The following is a 21,249-nucleotide window of genomic DNA, read 5'->3' on the forward strand; positions in this document are numbered from 1 at the left end:
TCAGCCTCAACACAGTTTTGGGAACTGCTGGAAAGCAGGCTTCATCCTCAATGAGGTGTGCTCAGGCTACACAGCATGGGGCTTCAGGCACCTCTTCCCCTACGGAAGAAGACCGCCATCAGGAACCGCCACGCAAGACAACCTTTTTCCTCTACAACACCTTTCTCAGGAACAACGCAGCATTCCAGAGACCTGCTTTGCTCCTGTTCTAAGGGCTATCACAGCCCACCTTGCCTGTGGCACCTGATAAACAGAGGAGAAAGCAACCACAGCAGCAAAACCCACAGCAGCCTTTGGACAGTTACTCTCATCCCCTCCTTAACCTCAGCCTCTTACCTGCCCCACGTGGCAGATGCTTCCACCTGTTCTCTTAAGCCACTTAAAGCACCTCTAAAAGGCAAACTGGAATTTTACTCTATTGGATGTAGGAAAATAACTGCAGTGACAACCGCACCCCAAAAACAACTGCTACCTCTGTTCATCACTCACCAGAGTCACTCCAGAGGCAGCTCAGGTCATGACGTCCTGGACTGCACACTGAGTTTCAGCCTGAACAAAGGAAAACACAGCCAGAAGACAAACTTTCAGCTGCCAGCGTTAGCACCCATCCCTCATCAACACAAGCGACTCCATCTTTAATTGTATCCTTTCAAAACAGCGGTCCACTTGCCTCTGTACCTGGAAATTAAGTCCAAGCTCAGAAGGAGTAGACAGCATCACCCATGCCACCTGGGAACACAAAAGGACAAAATGACCACTGTGCTTGCAAACAACCACCTGCCACACTGCTCCTCTATCCCAAACAGCCTCACCTCAGACCCTGAGGGAAACACCTGAGTGTCTTCCGTTCGCTTTGGATAAGGGATGACCAGGCTGAAAACACTCTCACCTTCCCTCACTGCTCCGTGACATGGGGATTTCCCTTCCCTGTCCAAGACTGCACGAAGCACCTGCAGAGACAAGAGAGAAGCACACCCTGAGGCACCTCACAGCCAGAGTGTACCTGCTGCAATACTCTCTCTTCCCAGCTCCGTTACTCCAGCTGCTCACCAGCTTTAACTGAGATTCTTGGCTCACAGCGCCAAAGCAAACTCTGCCCAGGCCACACAACACACACTACACAAGCTACGTTATTTAAGACACACGAGCTGGAACGTTCCTGCCCAAGAATCAGTCGCATCACACAGGAAGGATGCCGCATGCTCCTAGAAACCAAACCTACCAGTCCTGAACAGCTTCCCTGCCAGACAGCTCCCCACCTCCTCCTGCCAACCACGCTCAGCACACGCACTATTTGCCTCTCAAAAACAACAACAACAAACAAACAAACAAACAAAAACCCACAAAAAGTAAGAACATACACACACAAAAGCGACTGAGCTCCACAGATGCCAAAAAGCCACGCACACACAGCAGCCCGGCAGGGGTAATCACAGACCCTTTACAGATGAAAAAAGGTAACTCTGATACGACCCTGCTCAGTCTCTTAGTAATACTGTGCCTACGTGGTCAAGCCTCTTGGAGCATGTAATCAAGCTGTTTTTAGTTCTCTGGAGAGTTACACAAGTGATTAAAATATAACTCAAAACCAGAAGTGTATCCCACCATCCCTAAAACCAGTGATCCAGCAACCTCTGCTAAATATCCCTCTATTAAGTGAATTCCAAGCACTTAAAATCTAGAAATCCATAGACTCCAAGCTGCCTAAAGAAGCACCCGTAGAAACAAGAGAAAAAGCACACCCTGAGGCACCTCACAGCCACAGCATACCTGCTGCAACACCTCTCTCTTCCCAGCTCCTTTACCTCAGCTGCTCATTAGCTCTATCTGAAATGTGTGCCCAGGCAGCGCTGCACAAAATTGTGCCATCAGACTTAAAAAAAAAAAAAAAGGCCCACAGAACAACAGCTGCTGCTCCTTCTGTGCTCTCTTTCTACTTTCTTGTGCTTTGCCCCTTCCCTTTCCCAGGTGATTGGGCTTGGGTGCTGGGCGCGGCCAAACGGTATATGAGCCCCAGGTATGCCATCAGAGAGCTCCTTCTGCCTGGGCTGCTCTTTGGGGTAAGTGCTTTGTTTTTCCTTCAGTCAGTTGCAGGGCTCTTTAGGTGGGTCAGAGTCTACGGACGGACTGATGCGTTTCCAAGTAGAGAGCGGTACGCACGTCTTTTTGAGGTGGCAGCTAGTAGGATCTGTTAGAATAAACTAATGTAGTACTAGGTGCCTTTATTGCATGCAGTTCTTTCTCAGGTGAGTCACTGTTACGGCATGTTTACGGGTAGGATGTCAATGTTAGTTTGTGTGTTTGCTCTGCTGTGTCTGTGGGGACACGCTGTGCTTGGCTGGGAACCTGGGGCGGAAGTGATGTCAGGGCCTGTCTTCAATCAGGGCGGAAGCACTGTGTGATTGGCTTGGAGGAAGCCAGGGCAGAAGCAGCATGCAGGGCTTGCCGGCGCCATGGGCAGAAGCTGTCGGGGCAGGCCGGGACGCCGAGGAGGGGTGGCGCAACGAGGTTGGTGGTCGGTGGCGCGCCACGGTGGGCTGGATAGGGAGGGGGCGAGGCGGCGGGTGGTTGGTGGCTTCTGTGGAAATGGCCCTTGTGCGGGGTGGGGGCGGTGCATTCAGAGGAACCTTGACAGGCTGCAGATAGGGGCAGGCAGGAACCTTTTGAAGTTCAGGAGAGGGAAATGCCAAGCCCTACCCCTAGGGAGGAACAACTCTATTGAGCAGCACTAGATATCTGGGTACTAAATAAGCATTTCTTCATGGAAGGGGTGGTTAGGCATTAGAACAGGCTGCCCGGGGAAGTGGTAGAGTCCCCATCCTTAGAAGTATTCAAGAGACGTGTGGACATAGCACTTAGGGATATGATTTAGTGGTAGCATTAGGTTGATGCTTGGACTTGATGGTCTTAAGGGCTTCTTCCAACATAAGAATTCTTGTGGAGGATGGGGATTCAACTAACAAGTGCATTTTTGGGAACTGGCTCTCTCCTTCACTGTAGGTGACAGCAGCTTTGTGGGCCCTGCGAGGAGGCACCTCTGTAGTGATTGCAAATGGAGTCCACCCGAAAATCTCGGGTCATGTCATCACAGATATTGTAGAAGGGAAGAAAGTTGGAACTTTGTTTTCACAGGTAAGACCTGCAGGTGAGTACGGAAGTAATATGTACGCTGGGAGCAGTAGAGATTCCCTGGAAGTTTAGGGTTGAAATTTGGCTAGGCCTGCCTGTTCAACAAATGGGAAACTATGCTCTGCTTGACAAGCGGCTTTGGAAAGGTAAGTTTCAATGTTGGAATGGAACATCTTGAATCCTCTGCTTGGGTTCCTTCCAGCTGATGACTTGCTGCATCAGCCTTGCATTCAGAGAACTAAGTAGAATTTGTCTTGTTTTCAGTCTTAGAGGTTATCGTCTCTTATTGATGATTTCAGGCTGAAAGCATGCATATAGAATGTAGTGCTGAACTAAGATAGTGTGCGGTTTCATTTTTTATCCTAGGTTCTTCTTATGACTCAGTCTTTTGTTACTGTATGTAGCAATGTTTTCCTGCCTGTGTGTTGCTGTGACAATGTAACAAGGGCCGCAGAAAGTCAGACCAAAGATCTGTGATCTTAGCAGAATAGAACAAGTATAGAGTGATACTCGTGACTTGCACTGTAAGACAAGCAAACGCCTTGGAGTATAAAAATGCTAAATGGATTTCTTGTAAAAATTGGCCATATCCTTTGGACCGAGGTAAACACTTAGCATCCATGGGTCACAGGAGTCACGAGCCTTAACCAGGTATTGTGTGTAAACTCTGGAGCTAGCACTATGTGAAGAACTGCTTGCTTTACTTTGTGTGTGCTTGTGGGCAGGAGGAGTGAAAGTTGCTTCCTGCTAGCTTTTGATGCCCCCACCTTCTGTATGGAAAGAGAACGTGGGTGATCGATCTCTGTTCAACTTCTATGATGAGACATTGTCTTTTCCCTCATTGCTTTTTCACATGAAAAAGGTGTTTTCTTAGTCCTTTTCTACAGAAACTGTTCCAAAGATCTGTCGATCCCTGTTTCTCTTGGCTGAAACGGTTTTTATTCTACTGTGACCTTTTCAAGGTGAGCGAAAATAAAAGTTTGTGTAGCGTCCGAGATGCAAGTGAACCTTCAGTTTATGAGATAGCAAGGCTAACTTTGAGTTTTGATTAGATTGTGGATGGTTTTTGTTGCCTTTCCTAGGCCTTCTCCAAAAGCTTAAACAGGGAAGTTGCTGTTCAACGCTGATGAGCATTGAAGTGATGTTTTCGTAGGATTATGTGCACTACCAAGGCCTGATTTCCCCTTTTGTCTCTGCGTTGCTTCATGTTTATCTGCTGTGAATTGTACTTGCTATTTTGTTGCATAGTGGCTGCAAAGGAATCACAGGCTGGTTGAGGTTGAAAGGACCTCCAGAGGTCACGTGGTCCAACACCCCTTTTGTGTTCAAAGAACACAAAAATACACGCCACATTATAAAGTATGACCTTGCTTTAAAAAGCTGTTTTAACAGTCCTTCATTAAGTCTTATTAATCAAGTGTCCCCTAGTTCTTTTCTTACGCTTCCCACTATACCTCCTGTTATTTTCCTTACCGTGGGAATTCCTGCTCTGGCAATTTCTGTAGGACACTTCTTGAATAGAAGTCCGGGCATATTAGTCACATGCCAAGTCATCTGTTCTACAGACAATTTCAAGAGTTAAAAGTGAAAACGTAGCTTATCCAGGAGCTCCTTGAGAACTCCTTAGTGAAATGCTGCCTGAGCCTTTTGACTTGTTACTTCAGTTTCTGTTTCAAAACTTGTTCTGTATCATTTCAGTTTGAGATGGATTCTTTGACATCCGTGCCAAGAAAAAAACCTCTCCTCTGTAGGAGCCCTTCAACGTACACAGAGCAGAGAGAGAGCAGCTATTGTGCAAGCTGTTGCTGAGGCTGGTTTTGGCTTCCTGTATTGTTTGCACATTCCCAGGTTGTTTTGCAATCTTTTCTCTTTTCAGTAGTTATGTAATTAAACTTTTTCAAAGGATGCCTTCCTTTTTTTGCAGTAGCCTCCCACTCCCTGAGATGTAGCTGTCCTTGTATTCTTTTGCTCTTTGTCAAGTCTTCTTGTTACAGGTTGTATACTTGTTTGTCCCCTACGACATGGATGATCTTACTGAATCTCTGTGATGCCTTGAAAAGGGCTATGCTCGGGGACCGTGGCAGCATTTTGGTATCTGATACAAATTTTCCTGTTGTGGCATACAGTAAACTTCTTTGATATGTCTCTTAAGACCGTACCTGTTTTTCTGCTTTGAGTAAGGAGTTGAAAGTTGAAAGGTTAGTGTTCATTTCCTTCCACCTTTGTCTGCATGTCTTGTGGTTGCGTGTGTGTGTTTGTTTTGGCAGGCCCTACAGTAGAGCAGCAGGGTGGAATGTCTCGAGCCGGTAGCAGGACGCTGGCAGCTCTGCAGCCTGAGCAGGTGAGAGAACAGTATGTTCTCGCTCTTTAAGGCTGTGAACATGTGGCAAGTTTTAAAATACAGGTTTATAACACAAACGGGTCCTGGAAAAAATCAGCTGGCTCCAAGTATTCAGGGCATCAAGCCAGTGAGAAGATGTGTCAGTAGGAATGAGCTGAAGTGAGCCAGATGTCAAACACCATGGAGTTCGTGTAAGAATGCAGTTCAGACACTTTTCTCTTTCAGAGAGCAGAGATTTATTTATTTTTTTTATCATCTCGGTGACTTATTAACTGATCAGAGAGAAGAAATTCTCTTGGCAAACAAAAAGGACTTAGAAGAAGCTGAAAATAAAGGTAATATTACGGGTCCTTTCATGGAACACCTGTTGTCATGAGCTTTTCTGGGCCTCAAAGGAAAGGAGCAGAACAAGAGTAGTCTGTCACCTGCAATTGGATATTATGGCCGTCACAGATTAGGGAACCCAGGACTTTGAGAGCTTGTCAGTGTAAGCAGCTGCAGCTTCCGTAAGAGCTGTCTCTATCAGAGAAGATGGAGAGAGAGGCCTTTGAAAGCAGCAACCCACAGCATTGTTTAAAAAACTAAAAATAGAACAGTGTTTTCTTTTGCCAAAGGAGGCTCACTTTAGAAATTAAATCTAGCAAGGATCTTCCCTGTTATCATCATGCATGAAATAGCATGAATATTCTCCTGGGCTGGTTAACGTAATGTTTGGCCCCTGTGGGGAAGGTTGTTACTTAAAAATGATGCTTTCCAGAAAGAACCACCTTACCTTCTGACTGAGGAAAGTACAGTTCAGGCAGCACAGACTAAATCCATTCTTTTGTGTAAGAGTGGTGCGTGAGGAAGCTGGTCTTGGGTTAGAAAATGTGTGGAACTGGCGCATCACAAGTTGTGAAGTTCAGTAAAAGGCATACGGCAACCATTTTGTACTGAGGAGAATGCCTGGAGGGACATTTCTGAGTAAACTTCCTACCTGAACGTGTTCAGACTAGAAAACTCCGGCAGCTCTTGCCCAATCTGAAATGCTATGCGTTCCTTTGCTCTTTGGGATTTCTATCTGTGAAATAGAAAGAGGCAATTACTGCGCAAACCTTCCAGGAATATTGCAAGGGTAGAAATTGGTAAGAAATTCAGGTACACGGTTGTGTAACGGTACTAGAAATAGGACAAACTTTGTCTTTGCGGATGTTACTTCATATACAAATCATTCATATCGTATTAGGTGTATATGTGATGGTAGGTGAAAGCGTTGTCAAATTGGAGCAGTTTGATTGTAGCTACTAAACTTAATGCTTTACATTGTTCATCTTAGGTAGGTTTCTTGCTGCGGCGTGGGAAACAGCGGCTTTTTTTCCTGGTTTGACCATTAGGTCACTTTTTCTTGAAACTAGCCAGATAAATCTATCTTGAGCGCAATTTTTTCTTTCTTCTAGGAAGATTGGCACTTCCTTTGTTGAAACGTCTCAGTCTGTCTACATCAAAGCTGAACAGCTTGGCTGTTGGGCTCTGTCAGATTGCAGCATCTTCACAGGACAGCGTCGGCAGCATAGTTCGGAGAGCACGCATAGCAAAAGATCTAGAGTTGGAGCAGGTGACAGTGCCTGTTGGGGTCTTTCTTGCGATTTTTTTGAGTCCCGTCCAGACTGACTGTCTTCCACAGGTATGTGAGGAGGGCAGAGAGATCTTTGATAATAAAAGTGTATTTCTACTGGTGAGTTATTGGAAGGCTGCAAGAAGTCTTGCCTCAAAAGACTTCTGCTTGTATTCTTCTGAAATGAATTCTGCTGTCATCCCATTTTTTTTTTTTTCCTACAGAAAACTACAGTCTTCTTGGGACTTGCTTCTGCAATGCTGAGAGTTATTCCGCGTTGGTTTTTGATACCCAACGTAGAGAAGGAGTTAGCTTACATTCAGGTGGTGCAATTTCTGCCCGTGTCTTATCACATAGCTTCCCTGCTTAACTTGCAACTTACAAGGCTCCTACCAATGAGCACTTTTCTGTCCATGCTGACTACAGCTGAATTGCAGGCTACGATTAAACATCAAATGTTTAATATAGGTCGTTAATAACAAACTGCAACTGTTAAGAATATATGCTGACAAGATCAGCACGAAGTAGAAGTTCTAGGCTCTGAGTGGTCTGTCCCATACTGATACTGCATGTTTGCACTGAGGCAGAATGATATCTTTCCACAAGCGTGTAAAAGCTAAGTCTAGGCTCTTACTGCCGGTATCTTTAGCAAGACTGATTGAGCGTTTCTCTAACATATGAGCAAGTATTTGAGGAGCAAGGGATGGGTATGGGCACTTAAAAAGAGACTGCCGAAGGGCAGCTTCACAACTGAATTTTGTGAGTGTTTGTCCTCGTTCCATACTGAAGGGGAGTCTGCTCTAGGCAAAGTTCATGTGAAAGGAAAAGGCAGTAGTCTCCCTTTCTGCCATTATTGCTTCCTTGCTGCTCGCTCTGTTCTTCATAGAAAACCAGTATGTTTCCTTGCCAAATTCTAGTCTGCCTTCCTAGACTCCAGCCTTTGCCTCCTGGGTGTCTTGCCTTGCCTAGCCAAACTCTCCCATTCTCCTCTTCTTTATCTCATTTGTTTTATCAGGCTGATTCTTACTGGCTTCCCACCCTCAACCCCCCCCTCCCCCCCCCACCTTTCTTTTTTTTTTTTTTCTTTTTTTACAGACTTAGGATGTCTTGTCTTGTTACTTTTCTTCCTGCCAGCCCCCATCCTCAAGTTCTCCGATGTAACTTCAGAGGATCATCCTTGATACCTCTGCATCTGAATAATATGGTTTCTCTCCCATGCTGTAGCTGATAGTAGGATGGACTCTGAGTGCAGAGGAGAGGTTGCTTCCTCCATAGTTTACTATTGCATCTCATACTGGTTTGGGTAAGCAATTACCGAGGAAATTTGACTTCTCCATGGAGTAGTGTGTGCCTGATAGCTAGCTGGAGATAGCATACACGGAATTGAGTCAGTGCTCAGAGTTCAGTCTTGAGTTGCAGTAAAGGTGAAACAATTGCAGACTAACAGTTTACCTTCTAGTGAGCTGCGAAGCGAGTGCGGAGTTCCGATCCGCGGTTCCGTATTCTCCGTGAGGGGAGCGGCCGGAGACGAACGAAGTGCGTGACAGACCAAAAAGAAGTGCTGTTTTCACCAAGTTTTGATTGGTGGTGCCCAATATGTGGGCCTGGCAGTGTATCTTGTGATCCTATTTTTGCTCTTACATGCTTTGAGTGTGACAAGAAAAAAAGGCGGGAGCGTTATCTAAGTAACTAACAGTTTAGAAGTGTTGGTGTATTTGCTGTGGCGTTTGGTCAGTTTGCCAAGTACTGGAGAGGTGGAGGGGGCTGACTGATTATCAAAGCGGTAGAACGGAGAGAGTCCTTTCTGTGGTGGTTTGGGCTTGAGCCCTGGCAATTTGGTAAGAAGGGGGAGAGTGAATTTATTTAGGTGTCAATGCCTTTTTAAATGGTATTTATTGACGGATACACAGGAGTGATTCCTTGTTTTGTATGGGCTTATTAACAAAGTGCATGAGAAAACTTGGCATTTGGCTCGAAATTCGGTCCTGTTGAAATGTAAATTTTGTGGAAAAGGTGGTAATGTTTGTCTAGAAGATGAAAGGCTGAGTGCTTCAGCTCTTTTCCTGAAGTTCCATGGATTTATGATTGGAACATGGAACGGGGCTCCTTAATAACCTGAAATAGTAAAGTTTGTATGCGGGAAGAGGCATTTAATCCCGGAGAACTGGGACATTTGGGAAGAAGATTAGGAAAAGATAGTAAAAACCCACAGTAAAAAGGTTTGCGTGGAAATTGAAACAAAGGACAGTAACTAATAAGGAATAGTAATAAATAAATAAAAGGGAATGGAAAATCAAAGGAATGAGTAATATCCAAAACAAAGATGTTTTAAAGAAAGCCTCCTTGGGTGCACGCTGGCACATTCAAAGGATATTGTTAGAACTGGGAGCGCAGAAAGGAAGAGGACTTTCACTAAGTATTGCAATCAGTGGTGGCCACTATATAAGCTAAATGGCCACTTTATGGATCAGTCGACTATAACACTATCTGGCAATTCATGTTTTGGAGGAGAGAAGGAAAATAGGATGAAGTGTAGTATACTGATACGTTGTTTCAGCATCTTGGAGAGAAAAGGAGTGGAATTAATTGGCTCTTGACTGAGCCTTTGGTGTTGGTGTGAGAAAAGTACAGGCTGGAGAAAGATAAAGGAAGCGTTAAAAGAGTTGTCCCCGGTGTTAAAGGTGTGGCATGTAGTATTTAACAGAGCCCTTTGAAGTTGAATGAGCAGGGAAGGAGGATGTAGGAATGTTAATAGTTCTGCCTCAGCAGGAAGCTGTGTGTTTTTTTTTTTTTTTTTTTTTTTAATAGCAAAACAAATTACGCAACGTTGCTTAACTTGTCAGAAGATAAATAAGAAAGTGTTTTGACAAGCAGCCACGGGAGGGAGAAAAACAGCTTACAGGCCTTTTGAGAAAGTACAAGTTGATTTCACTGAATTGCCCAAGGTAGGGAGGATAAAATATCTATGGGAAATAGCAGATCATTTAACACAATGGGTAGAAGCTTATCCCGTAGCTCGAGCTATGGCACAAATGGTGGTAAAAGCTCTATTAGAACACCTGATACCTAAATATGGGATAATCCAGTACATTGATTTTGATCAGGGCACACACTTTGCTTCTAAAATAATAAAATTATTATGTCAATCATTAGGTATTCAGTGGGAATACCATACTCCGTGGCACCCACAAAGCTCAGGGAAAGTAGAAAGATTGAATCAAACACTAAAACAACACTTGGCTAAATTAATGATCGAGACACAAATGCCCTGGATGAAATGCTTACCATTGGCACTTTTAAACATAAGAACTAAACCACACAGTGAGAGCGGATTATCGCCATATGAAATGTTATATGGTATGCCTTATTCTCAAGGGATGCCTCTAGGAAAAATGTAGTTGAGGAGCGTAGCATCCAGAAATACGTAATTACCATTGGAAGGAGGTTACAAGAGCTAAGAGAAATTGGAATGATGGCTCAAACACCACCTTTAGGATTTGCTGTTCATAAGATACAACCAGGAGACAAGGTCTTAATAAAAACCTGGAGGGAAGAATCATTGAGCCCCCGATGGGAGGGACTGTAAGTAGTAAGTTTTACTTACTACTGAAACAGCTGTGAGAACAGCGGAAAGGGGTTGGATCCACAGATCCAGAATAAAAGGACCAGTAACTACCGAAACCTGGAGGGTTGAGTCCACTCCTGGGGAACTGAAACTAAAGCTAAAGAAGAACTCATATTCTGGCAATGAGGCTCTGCATGAATTAAGGACGCCAAATAAAGGGGACAAGCCTAAAGGGAGGAAAGGGAGAAGGCAAGACCGGGGCAGGACCCTCCACTGCAGTGTGTATGGTCTACCGAGGGAGGCGATGGGTATTGACTGCCGAGTGAGAGGGCCTCGACCGGACTTCTCCCACACTAAGGTGAGGTTGTCCCGAGAAAATAACGTAAGAACTTTTCTTTTTAAACCCATATAAAATTGTGATTCGTTTTCCAGGAGCTGGATCACCCCGGCAGGCTGAACGGTATCACAAGCCCAAATTGACCCTGAAAGTGGGCCCAACCCCTTGATTGAAGGCGTCTTGCCTATTATGATCCAGCTACATGGGCAGAAGACGGATCCTGGGGCTATAGGACCCCAATATATATGCTTAATAGAATAACTAGGTTACAAGCTGTAATGGAAATAGTTGTAAATAAAACCGGAGGTGCACTTGGCTTAATTGCAAAGCAAAATACCAAGATGAGGACTACTTATCTACTTATGTATCAAAATCGCTTAGCTTTGGATTATTTACTAGCACAAGAAGAAGTCTGTGGAAAATCTAACCTTAGTAATTGCTGTTTAGAGATTAATGATGAAGGTGTTTCTTCCTAGTAGCTGGTAGAATGCTACGTTTTGGTTTAGGATGAGAAGAGCGCTGATAACATGCTGATGTTTTAATTGTTGCAGAGCCGTGCTTACACCAAGCCAAGGACGTTTCAGCTTCTCACTGTCCTGCCAGCGAGCAGGCTGGGGGTGCAGCAAGAGCTGGGAGGAGGGCTGGACTGCTCGGGGTTAGGCTGGGCATCAGACAGCTGGGCATCAGCGGTGGTGAGCAATTGCATTGTGCATCACTTGTTTCATACACATGAGTAGTAGTAGAACTATCATCATTATTGTCATTGTCATTATTATTATTTATGATTATTTATTATTGTTATTTTCTTGTCTTTATCTCACCTCACAGGCTTCACTTTCCCATTTCTCTCTCCCATCCCAGAGAGGGAGGGGGTGAGGTGAGTGAATGGCCGTGTGGTGTTTAGCTGCCAGCTGGGTTAAACCACAACAGAAAGAAAAGCTGTAAATGAACTTGTAAAAGAAATGAAGAAGATTGCACACGTCCCAGTTCAAACTTGGAATGGAATCGATCTAAGAAGATTATGGGAGGGGGCTTTATGGGCAGTGATTGTTTTGCTAAAATGAGGATGGTTGTATTGGGGATATGTGGAGAATTGTTAATAATCCCATGTTTAATACCTTCTATTACCAGGCTGATACACTCCAGTTATACAAGGAATGCAAATATCTGCAGTACCTGTTGTGGGAATAGGAATGTTGTTTTTGCAGAGTTACGTTGTTTAGAGGGCAGGAATGTGGTACTGAGATATGCTTACAGTGATAAGAAAACTTAGCAGGCGACCTTGTAAAATGCAGACAACCAGACTTCTTAGGACAATTAGGTGAAAATCACAGTGTCAAGTCAGACAAGTGAAGAAACATTACCTCTCCAAGCAGTAAAAATGTCAAAAGAAATTTGAAATTTAACAGGCCGGCAAGTGAAGGCCATGCATTGTTTGTGAAGCATCGGATAGATGGCGAACCTGGATTACCCAGTCAGTGGGGAAACAGGGGAGGGTCCTGTCATCAAAAAGTATATAAACTGTGTTTTGGAACTAGTAGGTGCGCTCTCCTGCTTGTGGGGCGCCCGCCATTGCAATCGCGAACAAATTACTTCTTCGCTGAGATCCTCGCCTGAGCCTAATTACTGGCTACGGAGTTTCTCACACTGTTGACCCAGAACCAGGGAGAAGAGAAAACCCATTGCCTGACGATAATAAAAAGAAAAGAATATCCAAAATTGATACCAATTTGGCAAGTATTGACTCGATTGGAAAGGAAAACACGGATCAATACCATGAAAAAAGAGATGGGGGACTGTGAAATATGTTCATCTGATTCGTGTCAATATGGAACAATGCTAGGGCCTCATAATGAAATGTGACCTTCTGTCTTACATCCCCTTGTATAAATAACCACAAGTCCAAGAGAAACAGAGTGGTTAGTGTATATAGTTCTTGTATCTTGCAAAAGAATGGTCTAGCAGTTTGTGTTGATAGAGGGTTTGAAGGGTAAACCTTGAGACTCGGGTCTGGGAGATAAGAGAATAGGGGGGAGTTTTTTGAGATAACTGCTGACTATTGCATGAGACACGACTTTCTGGCATCTGGCCCAGAGACTACTAAATAAGGGGAGGGGGGGGGAAGCTGAAGAACGACCGAAGGACAAAACTTGTGAGGAAGACTACGAGCCTTCAGTATGAGCGACCCTCAGAGGGACCACTGGAGACTGATACGCATGCATCCGTGGGATGGTTCGGGTTCCGGGAAACTAATTATAATACCCCTGCCTTTTCCAAAAGTGGTGATGAATATGTATTAGCCTAGGAGCATAAAAACCAGCCGCCTGATTTAACTGGTGTGCGTCTTCGTGGAGCAGAGACTCCCAGCGCACCCAGTGCTGTTTGCTTACCTCTGTTCCTTTAATAAATTGTAAACTTTGATTGTAACCCTATGCGGGACTCAGTCATTTATAACAATATACAATAGCATGTTTGTCTCTAATACTTACAAGGCGAAGTTCTGAGATCATATTTCACAGACTGCTTCTTACAGATTTCAAGAAATCCAATTGTTCTGAAGTATAGCCGTGCTCTATTACTATCTAAAGGGAACAAACTGTTTTCAAACCCATTACAGATTGGATTTTTTAAATTTATTTAAATAAGCTTGTCTCTGCAGCTTTCCTTTGTGATGCTGATCTTTGGAGAGTCAGATTCTTAACCAGATACAATCAAATTGCATTTTAATGTCTAGTTTTGTATGTTAAAGACACACAGTATCTGGGTACAGCAAGGTTCCACTAATTGACAAGGATCTTTCTGAAGTATTCCTTATTTTTTCAGTATTCTTTTCAAATTGTGGACAGCAGGATGAGGTAGAATATCAAACGTGGTGACTGTTTTTTACCCAGAGGACACTAGTAGGGAAAAGGAGTTGGTCTGAGTTGACCTTGACATGCTTAAGGGGTTGGTACATGAGAACCTCGTGAAGTTCAAGAAGGCTAAGTGCAAGGTTCACCACCGTCATCAAGGCACTCCCAAGAATGAATGCAGGCTGGTTGATGAGTGGATTGGGAGCAGCCCTGCAGAGAAGGACTTGGGAGTGTTGATGGATGAAAAGCTCTACATGAGCCAGCGATGTGCAGTTGCAAACCAGAAAGCCAGCCGTATTGTGAGCCACATCAAAAGTATGACCAGAAGGTCCAGGGAGGTGATTCTCGTTCTCTACTCCACTCCTGTGAGGCCCCACCTGCAGTGCTGCATTCAGCTCTGGGGACTCCAACATAAGAAATAAATGTGTTAGAGCAGGTCCAGAGCAGGGCCACGAAGTTGACGAGGGCTGGAGGACCTCTCCTATGAAGACAGGCTGAGAGAACTGGGGTTGCTTAGCCTAGAGAAGAGAGGGCTCTGAGGAGACCTTATAGTGGCCCTCTAGTACCTGAAGCAGGCTTCGGGTAAGCTGGGGAGGGACTTTTTGTCAGGGAGTGTAATGACAGGACAAGGAGTAATGGCTTTAAACTAAAAGGGTAGATGTAGATTAGAATAAAGGAAGAAATTCTTTACTATGGGTGGTGAGGCACTGGAACAGGCTGCTTGGGGAAGTTGTGAATGCCCCATCCCTGGAAGTATTTAAGGCCAAGTTGGATGGGGCTTTGAGCAATCTGGTCTAGTGGGAGGTGTCATAGAATCATAGAATGATTTGTGCTGGAAGGGAACTTGAAGGTCATCTACTCCCCCCTGCTATAGGCAAGGACACCTTCTGGTTATAAACGTAAAATCAGCGTGATTAAACAAAAGGCTTCTGTATAAGAGAGCACAAGTAAAATGTTCGTCGTAGGAAGAGCTCATTAGCTACTTCCAGCCAGAATGATTAGGGATAAGAGTTCTTGCATCTGAAATAGTTTTATACAGCTAGCGAATTTGTGCCAGAGCCTATGTTCAGGGTTTCCTTTGACTTACTGCAGTCTCCCTTTGCCAGTAGTACCCTGAAGCTCAAGTTTGTTTCTGAAACGTTAAGATACTTCATTACTGGAGTTACACGTTCTGACTCGGAAAAAATTCTTGGTGCTGTATATTAATATTGAGTAAGTCAGCAGAATGCAAAATCCTGTTCTTACTCTATTTTGCAGATGTTATTCTCCCAGAGGAGTCAGATCACTTTGTTGTTGTTGTTGTTGTTGTTGTTGTTTTAATTCCCTTCTGACAGGTGTCTTCTTTGGCCATAGCTAGCGGAAATGGCTTGCTAATAAAAGGAGGGAAAGAGGCAGCATACAGCAATCAAATCCTTCATCATCTGACTCAAGAAGCACTCTCCATTCATGGAGTCAAAGATGCAGTGCAAGTAGTAAGTGTCTAGAATTAAAGCAACAACTTTTGTGCTGTAGCATGTAGAAGAAGCACAGGCAGAGCTTGAGAATTCAGGCCATTGACTGTTTGTGTCACAACTTTCACGTGTGAATACAAGCAAGGAAGTGGAAGATGTCTGCCATTTGGAGAAGCTGGTAGATCTAATCATTCCACATGGGTCATCCCAGCTAGTCAGGAATATCCAGAAAGCTGCTAAGGGAATTCCAGTGATGGGACACGGTGAATGGATCTGTCATGTGTATGTGGACACAGATGCCAGCGTGGAGAAGGCCACATGAATAAGTAAGCTGTGAGAGGGTGACTTGGATACCATGAGTGTAACTGAACTACACATTTGGAATATGTGGTATGGTTATAATATTATTATTATTATTATATTATTATATTAATATATTATTATTATATTATAGTAATATATATATTAATATATTATTATAATAATTTATTATTATATATTATTAATATATTAATTATATTAATATAAAATATTATTATTATATTATTATTATAATTATTATATATTATTATAATAATATATATATTAATATATTATTATAACCATACGTAATAATAATTCACATGCTCTTCAAATTCTTTGTCATAAATGTTACGTAACCATTTGTTTACTCTTAAACCTCAGTCAGAGACTCAAAGTGTGAATATACTGCTGCCTGTGATGCTCGGGAAACACTCCTAATTCACTGAGACCTGCTGAGAACCCCGTTGTTTGATCAGATCATAGACACGTTGAGAGTAGAACAGGTTAGTCATTTATACTTGTGTTGGCTTTTGTTTTGTTTTATTTACTTGTTGTTCATTTTAGGAGCCCTTGGTCTTGCTGACATAGCCCTATGTAGTTTTATGATAACATAACACTTACGTTACCCACATGTCTCTTTGTACACCTTTGTACTCTTTTCGGAGAGCTTTCTTGGCTTCTCCATGCAACCCCAAGCTTTTGCATAGAAATGATCTGCGAGCAGCTTCTTTGGGGTGGCTGCATGCCATTGCTGGGATACAACTACTTCCTTTTACATAGAAAAAAATCATTCTCTGCCTTGGAAGAGCATTTCCCCAACCCTTTCTCTACTACTCTTAATTCTGACTTCCTGGCTGGCAACCTCCCGGACCCAAATACTATTCTGATTAAATCTATTAACTTACCTTCTTACGTCAGTCGTTTCCCATTTTATGTTTCTCCTCCTCTAATCTGCTTCATCCACATATTTTGAACATTTTGTCTCGCTTGCCTTTATTCCCACCCATTTTCCCGCCCATTATTTCCCCCCTCCCACTGTTCCACAGGAACAAAGGCCACTGTCCTACATAATTGCTTTGACATGCGTAATGTTTTGTAGCAGAGATGCATCACGAGAGAAATATTTGTGAAGTACTTAAATTACACTTAAAACATGGATTTTTCACATAGCATTTCCATTTGGCAAATAGTGTATACAAGCAGTGATTGATGCAGGAAAACATGGAAAATAGGTCATGTTCCGATAATGTTAAAGTCATATTAAGAGAAGCTTGCCAGATAGCTAGTCAGGAGCAAGTCCTCACTCGCTTGTGTTTTCTTTTTGTCTTTGTTTTTTTTTTTTTTTTTTAATGTCTGGTTTGGTTGTGTTTTGTTTTGTGTTTTTTTTTTTTTTTTCATAGAATACCCTGAGTTGCAAAGGACCCATGAGGACTACCAAGTTCAACCCCTAGCTCCACACAGGACCACCCAGAAATCAGACCATGCATCTTGGAGCGTTGCCCAAACACTTCTTGAATTCCAGCAGGCTCAGTGCTGTGACCACTGTCCTGGGAGCCTGTTCCAGTGCCCTGCCACCTCTTGGTGCAGAACCTTTCCCTAACATCCAGCCTGACCCTCCCCTGTCACAGCTCTATGCCATTCCCTTGGGTCCTGTCGCTGTCACCTGAGAGAAGAGATCAGCACCTGCTCCTCCACTCCTCCCACTCATTGTTAAGGTGTCTTAGCTGCTACGATTAAATTCAGAGATTGACGATGCATTAGATCTTCTTCATCAGGATCGTAAAATAACTGAAAGTCCTTGCCTTGTTTTGGGCCCAGTAACTCTTTTGTGTCTGAAACATACACTTTGGAGAGGGCTGGTGTCAGTTTACAAAAGAAAAGGATAAAAACAGGTAAGGTCTTTTGTAGGGGAGACTTGCAAACCTGGAAATATCTGCCTTCCTCGAAACTCCCCTCCCCTCATTTTATATTGCTGACTTTGACATTATATGGCATAGGCTATCCCTTTGGTTAAGTTTGAATCGGTTGTGGTTATGTGCTCTCCTAACTTTTAGCAGACCCTCGACCTTCTCACTGTGGGGGGAGAAGAGAAAGCCTTGGAACTGTGTGAGCACTGTTTAGCAACAGCCAAAACAGTGGTTTGTTTAAGGCAAAAATCCAAAATGTAGCAGTATAGGGACTGCTATGAAAAAAATTAACTCTATCCTAGCTATACCCAGAACAACAAGCTGCACTTTTTGCCTGTTACGCATTGGTACAATCTACAGCACAAAATACTTCTGGTATTGCAGGTGAAGATTCATGCTGGCCCAAAGTTTGCCTCTTACTTGATGTTCAACCCCTCAGAAGTGAAATCTCTCCACGACGAATATGGGGATCTGGAGAGCTGCATTGAGGTTGTGGACAGTGTACAAGAGGGTGTCGAACATATCCACAAGTATGGAAGTTCTCACCTGGATGTTACCGTCACGGAGAATGGTTTGTGACCAATCTGTTCCCTTAAGCTTCTGCTTTGGTTTCACTGTGGGATCTTGTTATTAGCATAACTACTTACATTGCAGTAGTTTCTCTTATCTTGGTTCTGTAGTGAGCATAATCAGCTGGAACCCTATGAGCTAAATCTATCTGTAGTTGTGTTTAATTCAAGGAAAACATGTTGTGTGCCCTTATTCCAGGAGGTGAAGGCATGTGTTTGAGCAACTGGCCAACGACAAGTCAACGCATGCTCTTGTCAGGCAGATTGCTTTGTGTTCCTGTATTGTACAGACTTACCACATCAGACAGTTTTGCAGAAACATCTCCTGAATCCTGGAGACGTCTTTAGGCCTCCGAAGGAGGAAGAGGTGAGCTTCTATAGAGGGAATATGGGCTGTAAGAAAGATCAGACTATATACGTTTTGTCTTCCCAGGTTGCTTTTAAGCCTTGCAAACAAGGACCACAAGTGTTTTTCTCCATCTCTCCCAGTCCTCTATTTCCCAGTTCCGCATCTGTAGCGTAAAAGCTGCATGTATCTCAGTTCCCAGTTTCTTGCTCCTTTGATGCCGCGAACTTCTGTTCCTATGCGCCACTCTGTGCTTCTTCCACTCCTCTGCATGAGGTTTGAACACTCTGCCACTTCAAAACGTAGCTAGAACTGCTCCCAGCCAAAGGATGACTCTCCATACAAGGCTAAAACTTCTGAGAGTCAGCTACAGTAAGGTCATTTTGATTTGTGGCTCATCAGTGTGAGATTCAAGCAGGCATCTGTTTCTGTACCTTCTGCAGAAATTAAACGAGTAGCACCGAAAGGCATGCATTTGATACTGTAAGCCACTACCTGGTGCACTAGTGATTTACTTGGGTGTGTACTGGAGATAGAGTTCATCTTTAGCATTCGTCCCATTGCTCTGGGCAACTGACTTGCAGCTTACAGCCTTACAGAGAAAGGCATCCTCCAGAGTACTAAAGCTCGTACAACTCTGCTTGAGGTTGCTCCAGTCTCGCATGTTCTGTGTTGAACTGGGTTAGTTAGCTGACTTCATGTGGTGTTTCGGCATTCTCTTTCCCAAATACTATTTTCAGTATAAACTTAATATAGGACTTTCTATTAATTTCCATTAATTCCATTATGATAGGACTTTCCATGTTCTTTATAGAACAGTTCCATGTATCCGTTGAGCTAATGTAGAGCTGAACATGTAGTTTAACTGTCTGACTGCAAAATGTAGCTCGGGGCTGCTGTCACTTCTTCCCAGTCATACAACTATCCCTGTTTGCGAGGTCTAGGCTGTAGTAAGAATTAGACGTCTTTTCACTTCTTGTCTTTGCAAGCTTCTTGTAATATTTATAGTTGTGTCTATGTGATAAACATATTACGAAGAAGGTGTGTATGAACATGCTTTAATCCAGGCTGTTAAATACTGTCTGATAATGTTGCAGGTGAAAGTTCTGTTCTTGTATCTCTTCACGGTATGAGGCTGTGCCTATTGGACTGCATGATCACTCTGTACTGTATCCTATTTTCTTCTCTGCCTCTTTTTCAGAGAAAACAGTGGAGTTCTTCCTCCAGCATGTGGACAGTGCTTGGAATGCCAGTAACCGATTCTCTGATGGATAGAGATTTGTACTCTGTATGTGCCTGTGGTGTGCAGGCAGCTAAGCACCACAAAGCCGTTTGCTCCCTCAGCAGTGTGGGAGGAAGGAAAGACTGGAACAAAACTGAGTATCAGTTACCTAAGTAAACAGGTGCACATACTAGGAAGTGCAGAAGACAAGGGAAACATTAATTCCTGAGGTAGAAACTACTAGAAATCGCTGTAGCAGGCTTGAACATGCAGTGCTCTGTGTGTTAAAAAATTGTGTTTAGGGTTTTATAAGATCACGCAATAGTCTGTTTAAGAAGAGGAAAAACAAAAAAGGATATAAGAATGGAATCCTGACTAACTTAGTTCTTATTGTTCAAAGGGTAAACCCTCAAACAAATGTACGATGTATGTAAGACACACGTAGCTTTCTGGCTTCTTTCTCTCTAAAAGTGAAGCTGAAACTGACAGAAGTATAAACATTCCAATTTAGAATAAAGCTCCTCTGATCAGAACAGGTAAAAATAACTTCTGACACTTGGGGAGGAGTGAAGGAAGGGAGGTGAATGACTGCTTCTACATAAAGATGCAGGGCTATATAGTACAAAGTTGAATATCTTCTGAGGATCAACTACCTTTACCTTGTGTGTTTTCTACAGGTGATGAAGTTGGAATTAGTACTTCTCGTATCCATGCACGCGAACCAGTGGGAATTGAAGGACTCTGAACTACAAAGTGGTTACTGACAGGGGACAATCATGTTGTTTCTGACTTCTCAGAGCACGGGAGCATGAAGTAGCCCCATGAGAGCCTACCTCTCCCTCAGAGAAATACCGAGTACATTGAGAAAACTCATCAATAAAATGTTTATTGAAGACGTTCAGGCTTCAGGGTACTCTTTGGGGAAAGAGATTTGCTTTTCAGCTCTGAGATCATTGTTCTTGGTCATTGTGCAGTACAATGAATATGAAGTGATCCCATCCGTGACACGCGTTATTTGTTGCTGTCTCTTACTGTTTCCTTAGATAGTATCTGCAAACTGACCTTGCTTTTGCCAGAGAGGTTTCTTTAAAACATACAGATACCGTAAGGAAAAGTTGAAATATCTGCTGCGTTCTGTTCATGCCCTTGGTCCCCTCCAGCAAAGATGCCTGGTGGTAGAGTGTAAATTTTTTTCCCTGTCTTTAATCTGAACACCTGTCTTGGTGAACAAACTCGGTAGCTTTCCTTTAGTCACGTGACCACAGCAGCTCTTGAAAGCTCTAAAGCTTTAAGACACTTACTGTCTTTGTCTGATCACTCTGTGATTCCTATGCGTTTGGAACGTATATTTCATTAATGTTTTGACCAAGCAACCTTTTTTATCTAATTTCTTTGTATTTTTGACAACTGTAGATAAATAGCGCAACTGTATACGGTGTGAATTTTGTTACCTCTGTCCACCAGACATTTATTTCTCATGGGTTTTCTGTGAAATGTAATCCCTCCAAACCCGTCATCCAGATGCAATACTACCTTGAAGTTTAAAAGAAGCTCTGAATAAATGCTGCCTTTTGCGTACTGGAACAAAGGAACTCACGTGTGCATGCTGCAGCCAGGGCTCAGGGAAGCCCTC

At 43.3% G+C, this 21,249-nt stretch overlaps 1 pseudogene across 1 annotated transcript; it reads left to right on the forward strand.

The window, feature by feature from the left end:
• The first annotated feature begins 2,433 nt into the window (after positions 1-2,433).
• Positions 2,434-20,496, forward strand: LOC309890275 (delta-1-pyrroline-5-carboxylate synthase-like; annotated as a pseudogene). The gene is made up of 11 exons: positions 2,434-2,532; positions 3,001-3,145; positions 5,397-5,470; positions 5,703-5,805; positions 6,907-7,133; positions 15,153-15,290; positions 15,400-15,595; positions 15,954-16,075; positions 17,864-18,050; positions 19,596-19,682; positions 20,294-20,496. The product of its transcript is annotated as a delta-1-pyrroline-5-carboxylate synthase-like (transcript).
• Positions 20,497-21,249: the final 753 nt, after the last annotated feature.

This window comes from Aythya marila (genome assembly GCF_965140915.1).
Source record: "Aythya marila genome assembly, chromosome: Z".
Classification (NCBI taxonomy): Eukaryota; Metazoa; Chordata; class Aves; order Anseriformes; family Anatidae; genus Aythya; species Aythya marila.